This window comes from Leopardus geoffroyi, chromosome B1 (genome assembly GCF_018350155.1).
Source record: "Leopardus geoffroyi isolate Oge1 chromosome B1, O.geoffroyi_Oge1_pat1.0, whole genome shotgun sequence".
Classification (NCBI taxonomy): Eukaryota; Metazoa; Chordata; class Mammalia; order Carnivora; family Felidae; genus Leopardus; species Leopardus geoffroyi.
Genome location: NC_059327.1, coordinates 117760903 through 117773004, shown reverse-complemented (window position 1 = coordinate 117773004; position 12102 = coordinate 117760903).

Below are 12102 nucleotides of genomic sequence, written 5' to 3'. Positions count from 1 at the left end.
AGCATTTAAAAAAATCAGGGTTGTATTCTATATCTCTTCTCTCACGCTTTCTTTGTGATGACGGGAGAAGGAGAGTCCACAACCACTCAGTCCACCAGTGACCCAAACTGGAAATTGTTATATTATTTCAATAGAAGGATTCTTCTAGGCACTGTTTCTATCCTTAGCAAGTATCATTCCCATGACATAGGGATTATTTCTGAGAAGGGTCTTGATCCTTATAACTAAGATAGTCTTTGCCTCTTTTATTCTTTTCCTGAAATAAATCCAAGCCCACTTTCATGTTGGGTTGCCAAATAAATCTGAGCTGCTTGCCCCCTTCCCCCTCATGTGAGCCAGCATTACTACTGTATCCAGTATTTGTATGTGTGGTTAGGGTGGATATGTGTGTGATGAGTGAGAGGGACTGCCTTCTTGCTTCTCTTTTTTCTTTATTGTGGATACATTTAGTTGCAACACCCCCTCATGTATGCATGGCTCAAATAATTATATCATACCAGAAAATTTTGCTTGAGAGCTGTGTTACTAAGCCACTCTGGAAGTACTATTGTGGAAGTCTATTTCCTGGAAAATTTTGCTGTACTGTTGCCTATGTCAAGATGCCAAATAGTTGCTCAAAAAAAAACTCAGGCCATACTTTATAGTCACACATAAGAAAATGTGCAGGTTTTGTGAACTGTTATTTAGTTATTATGGCAGAAACTCACAGATTGTTCATCAAACCCATTTCTCTTTCTGCCTGATATACACACTGACATTCCCTGGTCTCTTGCAGTTATATGTGGTCATGTGATTATGCTCTGGCCTATGGAAAGTACATAACCAATAAAAATCTCCTGTATAATTCTCTGTCTCTCAATTCTACCATCCATATGCTATATGACAAGGTCTAGGCCAATTTTGGAAGCATACATTGAAAATGGTACAGGTTCCTATAATTTCTGTGCCTACATAATTTCCCTCTTTGCCCCTACATTATTCCTTACCATCAACTGAACTTTAGAGAAGCTAAATTTCTATTGTATTCAGTCACTGAATTAATAGGGTTTACTTATTACAGCAGCCAATCAAAGCTGATACAATGGCATAAATTTAGAAGATCCTATATGCTGACTGCCTCTCACCATCTTCTCTCTAGTAATATTGCTTTTATGTAGGTGACTGGTTCACTGTTTCTGAGAGTTACTACCAACAGAATTTTTTAATGAAATGTACCTCTTACACAAGGATGTTATAGGGATTATTGTAATATTTTCATAAATCTTTCAGGGGTCCTTGGAGCAAAGACTCCATATAAAGCAATGTAATGATGCTCATTTCATTATACACTATAATTTTAATGAATAATACTGCATAATATAAACATAAAACAACTATTTACAGAAACAATTGTTTCTCTGAAGTAAACACTCTGAATATATCAGAATAATTTCATGGAACAAATTAAGAAAGCACATGTACTATCTATCCATTCTGTTGTCTTCCATTTTCATAGTTACAAAGCTAAAATGCTTAGAAAGGACTAATAATTATTTCCAGTAACAAAGAAAAACTAATCCATTTCTTTTTTAATCCAACCGGCTTTATTTATAAAAATAGCAGAGAATTTCTGGTTCTGATTTGTACCTTCTGCCCATCCATTAAAAGTAGATAACTTCTTGCCCTGACCCTCTCATGTAGGTCTCCAAAATTGCTTCCCTTCACTGGAATATATTCTCCACGGGTCAAAAAACTCCCACATTCAGGATATCTATTTTCGTCACAATGCCATGATTCATAATTTTCCTCATAATATCATGAGGTGTATCATAGTAAGTTCTGTCTTCTGAACAGCTCTGAAAAGTACAGAATGTATTGTCTACACAAACAGAGCACTTTCTGGCTTTTAGGCCTTTGTTCCTGATGCTCTCTCCATTTGTGAAGTATCTTTCTGTGAATCAAAATGTTCCTCATATCTCAAGGGATCATTCCTAAACTCTGTAAAATGCATCTCTGATGGATTTTATTTCTTTTTTTGCTCTGTCCAGAGAGCCTCCAAACACATGGTGACCTGACTTTCCTACTCATGTAACTAAGAACCATATGGCAATCCCTACTACAAGGTTGCATGTGAACAAGGTTCACAGAAATAACACTCAGTCCAGGACCACCATGGGTGACCACACTCATGTGTAGTGCATGCCTGCAGTGGGCACCGTCCATATGGATGATGATGTAGACTAGAATAGTGTAGTACACAGTTGTAGAAGTAGCCCTGCTCACTACCCATATTTTTTAGTTTTTTTTTTTATGTTGTTAGTTCCAATGCCCTTCACCCATTCCATGGCTGTAACTGAAACCTTTTTCTGTCATGTGCAAGTGCTACACCTCTAAAAATAATCCCAATAATCCACTCTTTGCTACAATTCTTGTGGTTTTTCTAGTTTTCTCATTCCTTTATTCACACTAAATCTGTTCTTCAACCTTTCCAGACTTTTCTTTCCCCTGTTCCCAGCATTGTTACCCCTTTTACTCAGCCCCCTTCCTGGCCTCACTTTCTTTCTTACTCAGCCTGGACTTCTTTGTCAATCTCCTTATGAGCACGGCCACAGATATTCCCCACCATCTAGTTCTAAGTCAGAAAAATCTGAAATCCTTTGACTGTCTTTCATACACCCTATATCCTTCATCCTTTCTCAGTTTTCTTAAAAAAAAAAAATGCCTCTGCTTTGTGGCCCACTTTTTTCTTAAGCCATGGTAACTGGTCTCATTTGTATGGAGTTTGTACTGCTGCCCTGAGCTGCTTGCCATCAGCTCAGCAGCACTACCCCTCCTATACAGGCTTGGGAAAGTCACTCCCCAGAACACCTCACTCTACATGGTTCTAGGTTAAGAGGTTATCATCATGAGAAAGTCAGGCTAGAATTAGGCTGAGGCAAAGCAGAAGTTACTATTCTCTGAAAGCAGGTGACATAAGAGCAAGGTAAATAGGAGAGCCTCCATGGCTTTGGGGGAAGCTCTTAAGACCCATATGCTTTCCCACAAAACTAAGACAGTTACTAGGTACTTTCCACAGATTGTTGAGACATGTTACAGCTTCTGGAAAACTTTTTTAAAGTTTTTATTTTAATTCCAGTTAGTTAACATATAGTTGTTACATTAGTTTCCAGATAAAATATAATGATTCAACACTTCTATACATCACCTGGTGCTCATCATATAACAAGTCCTTAATCCCCCTCACCTATTTCACCCATCTGCCCACCCACCTCCCCTCTGGTAACCATCAATTTGTTCTCTATAGTTGAAAGTCTGTTTCTTGGTTTGCCTCTCTCCTTTTTCTCTTCCCTCATTTGTTTTGTTTCTTAAATTTCACATAGGAGTGAAATCATATGGTATTTGCCTTTCTCCGACTTACTTCACTTAGCATTGCACTCTCTAGCTCATCCACATCATTGCAAATGGTAAGATTTCATTCTTTTTGATGGCTGGGTAATATTCCATTACACACACACACACACACACACACACACACACACACACCACTTCTTCTTTATCCATTCATCAGTTAATGAGCACTTGGGCTGTTTACATAGTTTGGCTATTGTAGATAATGCTCCAATAAACATTGGGGTGCATGTATCCCTTTGAGTTAGTATTTTTATATTCTTTGGGTAAATACCCAGTAGTGCAATTGCTGGATCATAGATTAGTTCTATTTTTAACTTTGTGAGGAACATCCATTCTTTTTTCCAGAGTGGCTGCAGCAGTTTTCATTCCCACCAACAGTGCATGAGTGTTCCCCTTTCTCCACATCCTTGGCAACACCTGTTGTTTCCTGTGTTGTTGATTTTAGCCATTCTGACAGCTATGAGGTGATATGTCATTGTAGTTTTGATCCCTGATGGATCAGTGATTTTGAACATCTTCTCATGTATCCATTGGAGTTTCTGGCAAACTTTTGAGAAAGATTTACATTAGTGGTCCACGCTGAAATATTGTGTGTACATTTCTCTGACCTTTGGGCAACAGCTCCCTTTGTCCTCTGTGACAGCTTCCCAGAGCTTCATTCCTTCAGTTCATCCAACAAGCTCTGTAAACCTTTAATTCTATATGAAACACTTTCTGCACAGAATACATGGAATGGCATATGTTACCTGAGTGAATGCTGAAGAATTCACCCAAACACCCCCTGAATTTATTTTAGCAAATATCACCAATAATCTCCAAAGTTCCCAAACCCAGAATATTTTCATCTTTATTTGGTGTCTCTGAAACTGTTGCCAATGTGACAAATGCTTTCTTGGAACTTACTATCCTTATAGAACCTAGAGATTAGTAGAGGAGATATTTACATTTATAATAATATGTATGTAATAAAATTTGCTATAAAAGGAAAAACCTTCCATGCATATAAAGAGGAAAAAAGCAACTGGATTTATCTTGGTAAATTATTATGAAGGTTTCCCTCTGAAGTTTCCCAACTATACTGAACTTTCCTGGGGCCTCCACAGAGTACATGGGCCATCTTGAGTAGTATTAACATACCTAAGGACTTTCTTCCTTTGTCCCTTTTTTCTTTTATCCTCTACAATATAACTTCACTATGTCCACAAATATATGCTCTTGATTTTCTGTCCTGTACATTTTTGTTTCTAACTATGGCCAAACCTAAGGAACAAAGGAAACCATAAGCAAAATTGAAAGATTTCATGTGAGTAAAGAAAATATATTTACAAAATTCTCTGTTCAGAGTTTACAGGCTTCAAAGATTAGATTTATTCAAATAAATACCTGATATTAACCCAAAAGCAAAGATCTTGAGGTTTTCTACCATTAGAGCCCCTTTGGAGAGTAATACCAATTGTATACAAATATACAGAATAGGCATTCACAGCTACTATCCACAACTATTTAATGAAAAAGCAATTAAGCAAAAAATGTATATACATGCAAAAAAAACAATCTTATTAGATTGGGTTCTTTAGGAAATCAAGGGCGAGATCCTCAACTACTTCATAATGTAATATGTTAATAGATCTAACAGTAACAATCAATTTAGTGTGTGAAATTCACTCTTCTGTAATATTTTGACTACAATGATATTCCACAAGCTGTCAGCATGGATAGAAAATTTCCATAATTTTATAAAAACTAGGTCAACATCATATAGATATACTCTACATAATCCAGCCTATTCTGTCGATATCTTAACTCTAGCAGAAATGTGAATTCCATAATACTGCGAAATCAAACAAGAATTTCTAAAATAGAAGCAATTGGAAAATGTACTATACCTCAAAGTTAAATTCAGATGTGGAAAATACATGTGTATCACAATAGATTTATATAAGGAATGCTGCAGATGAAATAAATAAGAATTTTGGTATGATAGTCATTTAGTTGATTACATCATAGCCTGAATTTAGAAAATCTATGATGTTACCATGGAAACTGTTTTTGCTGAAATGTAGTTATAGATATCCTTTAAGTACAAATTAAATTAATTGAAGGCAGGGGTACAATGTTGGAAACATTTAGAGGCTTAAAGAACAGTTTATTCTACTTACCTAGAAGAATTAAAAAGTGCTAGAAAAGGAATAAACTTGCCTCCCGAAATGAATTATACATACAAAATGCTCTTCAAAGAAAACTGTGCACACTTTAAAATCCACTTAGAATAATATGAACTCTAAACACTAACACAACTTCAACATGATGTTTACAATCTAGTGGGAATAAAGCCATGAACTCTGATGACTATTTTAGTTTTCAAAGCCCAGGTGGAAGAATTAACGTTCCTAGAGATTACCTGGCATATAGTAGACACTTAATAAGTGTTTGTTGACTAAAAATGAATGGAGAAAATAGCCTAGAATGCAGAAATGGTACAGTGTCACTGCTGGGATTCAGTGAGGCTCAGTATATAGTACTTTATTTCCCTTTTTTTTTTTTTTTTTTTTTTTTTTTCCTGAGCCAGTTAAAAATAAAGAAAAGCAAATGGAGGATTTTATGGACTGGATGCTTTTGTCCCCCCAAAATTCACATATTAAAGCCCTAGTCCCCAGTGAGATGGTATTTGGAGGTGGGGCTTTTGGGAGATCATTAGACCTAGCTGAGGTCATGAGGGTGGGGCCTCCATGATGGGATAAGCGTCCTTAAGAAAAGGAAAATATCAGAGTCCTTTTCCTCTCTCTTTCTCTCTTTCTGCCATATGAAGATATAGCAAGAAGGTGAACATCTGAAAATGAGGAAAAAGCTCTCACCAGTCACCACCAACTCTGCTGGTACCTGGATCTTGGACTTCCCAACCTCAAGAGCCATGAGAAATAAATGTCTGTTGTTCAAGTCATCCAGGCTATGAGTATAGTGTTGTAGCAGATGGAACAGACTAAGAGAGAAGACTTATTACAAACATTTCCTTTAATGCTGAATAATCTGATAAAAGATAATGGGGTTATAGCTACGGCAAGCAGATTTCCTAATTGTGAACTCAGATTTTAACAGACCAGTTCGGGCACATGAAGCATTAAGGACACCACGGGCCTTCTCACATGAGAGCCTACATCCCTAAACCTTAACACATAGAGAAGCATACTTTCTCTGAACAATTTTGGACCCAGAGAGAAAGATAAAAAGAAATAACTAAGCAAGCATATTCAATTTATTCTTCCAAAATTTGTAGGTCACATAACCTATCCACTTCCCCCAAGAAAGAAGCATGTGAGGATGGGAGATAGGCCATAATTGTTATGTGAATGGATTACCCTTTATATGAAAAGAAGCATCTAGACTGAAAAAAATGTGTTCTCTGCATATCGATTATGGGAAGCCTTTGATAATCAATTAAGCACGGGATAGGATCAATATAACCTTAAATAGGTTAAATCAGGGTACTTTCAGTCATTCATTTATTTAACAAGTGTTTGCTGATAGACTAGGTCCAGAAATTCTTAAAGACATCGGGGTTATGAAGAATAAGAGGTTAGACATGGTTTACATTCTTACGAGTTTTATAACCTACAAGGTAGATGTCTATTGAACAAGCAATTTTAATTTAGCATGGTATTAGGATAGAGGAAGGAAAGGGTACTCTAGAAGCTCATCAGTGAGATATTTAACCTTGTGAAGCTGAGGAATTCTACCTGAAGGTCTCAGTTTGAAACTTGAAGCAGAGAGCCAAAGCACTGGTAAGAATTAGCCAGGCAGGGGCGCCTGGGTGGCACAGTCGGTTAAGCGTCCGACTTCAGCCAGGTCACGATCTCGCGGTCCGCAGGGTCGAGCCCTGCGTCGGGCTCTGGGCTGATGGCTCAGAGCCTGGAGCTTGTTTCCGATTCTGTGTCTCCCTCTCTCTCTGCCCCTCCCCCGTTCATGCTCTGTCTCTCTCTGTCTCAAAAATAAACGTTAAAAAAAAAAAAATTAAAAAAAAAAAAAGAATTAGCCAGGCAAAGAAAGTGTTTCTCAGGCAAACAGGCAAAGAGAATACGTAGTGAGCAAACCAAAAGAAATCCAAGAAGGCTAGAATGTAGTGTGAAGATCAGAAAAGAGACAGATTCTGCTAAAGAAGCAGGCAGAAGAGAGAAATGCCCAGTTTCACATTTTAATAAAATCATTTTAGCTCCCAAGGGGAGAAAGAGTTAAAAAATAAAGTTAGAGATACAATGAAATATTTTTTTTAAGTGAAAGAAATTGGTGGTGTGAACAAGGAGACCAAACACAAAAGGAAATAGAAATATTTTGTACACAGAATAACCAAGATTTGGTGATCTTGGGTAAGTATCCAATATGAGGATGAAAGAAAGGGAGATTAATGTATTTCTGCCTTAACTAGCTAAGTGGATGCTGGTGTCATTCAATAAAATAGGAACCCAGGTAAAGGTAGTTTGGAAATGTTAAAGCCAAATGACAAGTACATTTTGGTACACTTTAGGTTCATCTTTCTATAGAATATCCAAATAGAAATACCCAGTAAACAGTTGGATATACAGGTCCAGAGATTAGGAAAACAAGTCGGATTGGAAATACAAAGTGGGGATCAATGACATATAAATGATGCCTGAAGTTACAACCATTTTATCAAGTGAATTGAACACAGTAGATACAATCAGCAAACAACATTATTTAACCACCACTTCCTTTAAATGCACTCTATGAGATTTCCCTTCTATTCCCCCAATATCCAACATCTAGGTCCTGTGGCTTTTAATCACCTTTATGTAAGGAATTACATTCCTTTAAGTCACATATAAAAGTTCTACATAAATGGGTTTTTTTCCCATAATACCTTAAGTATACTGTGTTATAGATGTGAACCGAACCTAAACAATATTTATGCTTCTTGTGACAGATGAGACAGGGAAACAGAGAGATCACTAAAGAACCAGTGAGGAAATCCATGTCAGATCTTGGAAAAGAGATGATTTAGCACATTCTTTAATTTTGTAGAAAAAAAAATAGCTTAAGATTACTAAGAGAAAAATAGTACCAATATCTTGGTTTTCTTCTGTCCTCTAGTTGTGATTTTTCAAATAATAGTAACTTAAAAATAAAAATCACTTCATTGCAAAGAAAAAATTAATGAACTACCCAAAATATTTGAAATGAGGCTCAGATGTTTAAATATCAGGATGTTTCCATAGGCACTAAATTTAGAATTCAAGAAAGTAATGTGGGACATTCATTCAAACATTATTCTAAGCAAAGTTTGAGAACACCAATAGGAAAAGATGGGAAAAATGCATCCTGTGAAATATCTCTAGCTGTTATCACACTTAATATTGATGGAATGTCCATGGTGTCTAAGGTGTTAAACTTAACACATACAACGCAGTTCTGGACCCCCAGAATTGTCAGTTTACTATGCATATGAATAAACAAGTCCAAAATGTATGTAAATTGACTTTTTTGAATCTAATATATTTTGGCTTTATTTCCAAGCCATATTTGGATTTTGTTTGACAGACCAATAATGTCTAAGGAATTATAATCTTAATTTTGCCCATTATATTTCTGATTTTTTTAGAGTGTTGATGTTTACTTTCAGGAGGTCATATTTTGAGGAAAAAACCCATCCCATCTTCCAACTCTCCTCCAGTCATAATTAAGCCCATCAAGTGTGGACTTCTAACCCATTCAAAGGCTATTTCATACAATAGATACAAATCTATGACCCAGCTAAAGAAACACACACACACACACACACACACACACACACACACACACACTCAATTAGTAGACACAAAGAGTCTCCAGAAACTAAACTGGGAAATTAAAAAATGAGATACTGAGAAGCATAGCTAAAATATATACATTTATATGTATAAAGAAAAGCCATGAGAAGGGCCATAAAGGATTCTAAAAACTAGAGTTATGATAAATCAAAGTTTGGGGCACCTGACTGGCTCAGTCAGTTAAGCATCCAACTCTTGATTTTGGCTCAGATCATGACCTGACAGTTCATGGGCTCAAGCCCCCATTAGGGCTTTGCACTGACAGCATGGAACCTGCTTGGGATTTTCTCTTCCCTCTCCAAATAAACAAATGAACTTTAAAAAAAAAATCATAATGCCTGGTTAGAAGTTACAATTTATAGTTTTTGTTGTTTCTGTTTTGTTTTGTCTTGAATAAACACAGAGAAGTAGCTTACTGGTAATAGGGAGTAAAACAGACATAATAAGCAAAATGTCATGGGGAGAGCCAAGGAGTCATGTTAATGGTAAAGCTGTATAAAGGATAGCCATGAATTCCTTCTACTAGGATCCAAGTGTGACAGTGGATTCAGAACTAACTTTATAAATATGTAATGTTTCTGGGATTTCTGTGAGGCTTTATTTCTCTTGTCTAGGACCATGGTGAATGTTTGTAAAGGTTGTACTTTATAAAAGTGTCTACTCCAAGGCAGAGGACCATAGTGATACCCCACCTACATTCAGAGCCGTGGTGACCTGGACAAAGGAACACCTTTGTAGGAGTCATACAACCACTCCAGTGTCTTCTAATCTGCATACTGTGGCCCCACCCATATCAACCCAAGTGAAATGTGAGAATAAAGTCCCGCTTTGCTACTTAAATCTGTTTTTTGAAATGAAAAGTACCCAACATAAACAGCAAGTTACTCTATTTTTCCCTCATGTGTATGAAAAGCGTGCTCTTACAGTATCACCCCATACTTATTAGAGTAGCTATTATCAAGAGACAAATAGCAAGTGTTAGTAAAAATGTAGAGAAAAGAGAACCCTCATACACTGTTGGTGGGAATGTAAATTGGCACAACTACTATAGAAAACAGGAAGAATTTCCTCAAAAAATTAAAAATAGATGGGCACTTGGGTGGCTCAGTCACTTAAGCATCTGACTTTGACTCAGGTCATGATCTCACAGTCCATGAGTTCAAGCCCCACATTGGGCTGTGTGCTGACAGCTCAGAGCATGGAGCTTGCTTCAGATTCTGTGTTTCCCTCACTCGCTGCCCCTCCCCCACTCTATGTCTGTCTCTCGCTCAAAAATAAATACACATTTAAAAAATTTATTTAAAAAAATAGAACTACCCTATGATACATCAAATCCACTTTTGGGTACTTATTGGGGGGAAAAAACTAATCCAAAAAGATACACACACCTATGTTCACTGCAGCATTATTTACAGTATTCAAGACACGGAAACGTGTTTATCAATAGATAAATGGGTAAAGCAAATGTGATACACTCATGTGCATGTGCGTGCGCGCACGCACACACACACACACACACACACGCACACACACAATGAAACATTACACAGTTAACAAAAAGAAGGAAGTCCTGCCATTTGTAGTAACATGGATGGACCCCGAGGGTATTAATCTAAGTGAAATAAGGCAGAGAAAGAAAATATCATATGATCTCACTTATAGGTAAAAACATAAAAAATACAGTGTGCCTGGGTGGTTCTGTCAGTTAAGCGTCAGACTATTGGTTTCAGCTGAGGTCATGATCCCATGGTTTGTGAGATCAAGTCCCGTGTTTGGCTTTGCAATGGCAACACAGAGCCTGCTTGGGATTCTCTGTCTCCCTCTAACTAACTAACCAACCAACTAATTTAACTAACTTAACTAACTAAACAAACAAACATTTAAAAAATATATAAAAAATGAAACTCAGAGAATAGATTGATGGTTGCCAGGGGGGTGGGGGGTGGGATTGGAAGTGGGTGAAATAGAGGAGCTCAAAGTTATAAACTTTCAGTCATAAAATATATAAGTTATGGGGATCTAATGTACAGCATGGTGGCTATGGTTAATAACACCGTATTGTATGTCTGAAAGTTGCTAAGTGAACAGATCTTAAATGTTCTCATCAAGAGAAAAAGAACATTTTTAACTATGTATGGTAATGGGTGTTAAATAGACTTACTGTGGTGACTATTTCACAATATATACATATATTGAATCATTGTGTCGTATACCTGAAACTAATGTTATATGTGGATATCTCAATCTTTAAAAAAAAAAAGCACAGAAGGAAAAAATAGGCTCTAATAGTTCGTCTCTAAGATTCCTTCAAGTACTGTTATCTATTATTTCCTTTAAATTTAGTGTATTTTTTTTTTCAGAATTTAGGTCTTGTAATCTCACTCTGTTTTCATACAGATGATACAATCCTGTGTGGATCTTCATTGCAGGAAACGTAAGATGTTTTTATTCATACTTAAACTTATTTTAATTGCATCCTTTAAAAAAATATCTTATTTTAGACAAAGGTTTGTCATTCTCTGAAGTATAAATAGGACAGTGACAAAATACTTAGTCTCTTCCTTTACACTGCATGTATTCTAATAAGGAAACTAAAAATATAAATAATTACAATAAAATGGAGGTTATGACACAGTGTAATGGAAGCATATAGGATTCGTGTCAAGCCCAAATTTGGGGATTAGGGATCAGGAAGAGCTTTCTGGAGAAGATTAAATCTCATTTGAGTTTTAAAGAGAAGGAGATAACTAGTTAAGGGAAAAGTCAGAAAGGCATTCTAGGCAAGAGAACAGATGTGGAAAAGAATCAATTATTCAGATAGAGAAGAGCTTTATAGCAGTGGTGATCAAGGATTTTTTAAATTATAGCTTACTTGAGTGGAGTCCAAGACCTA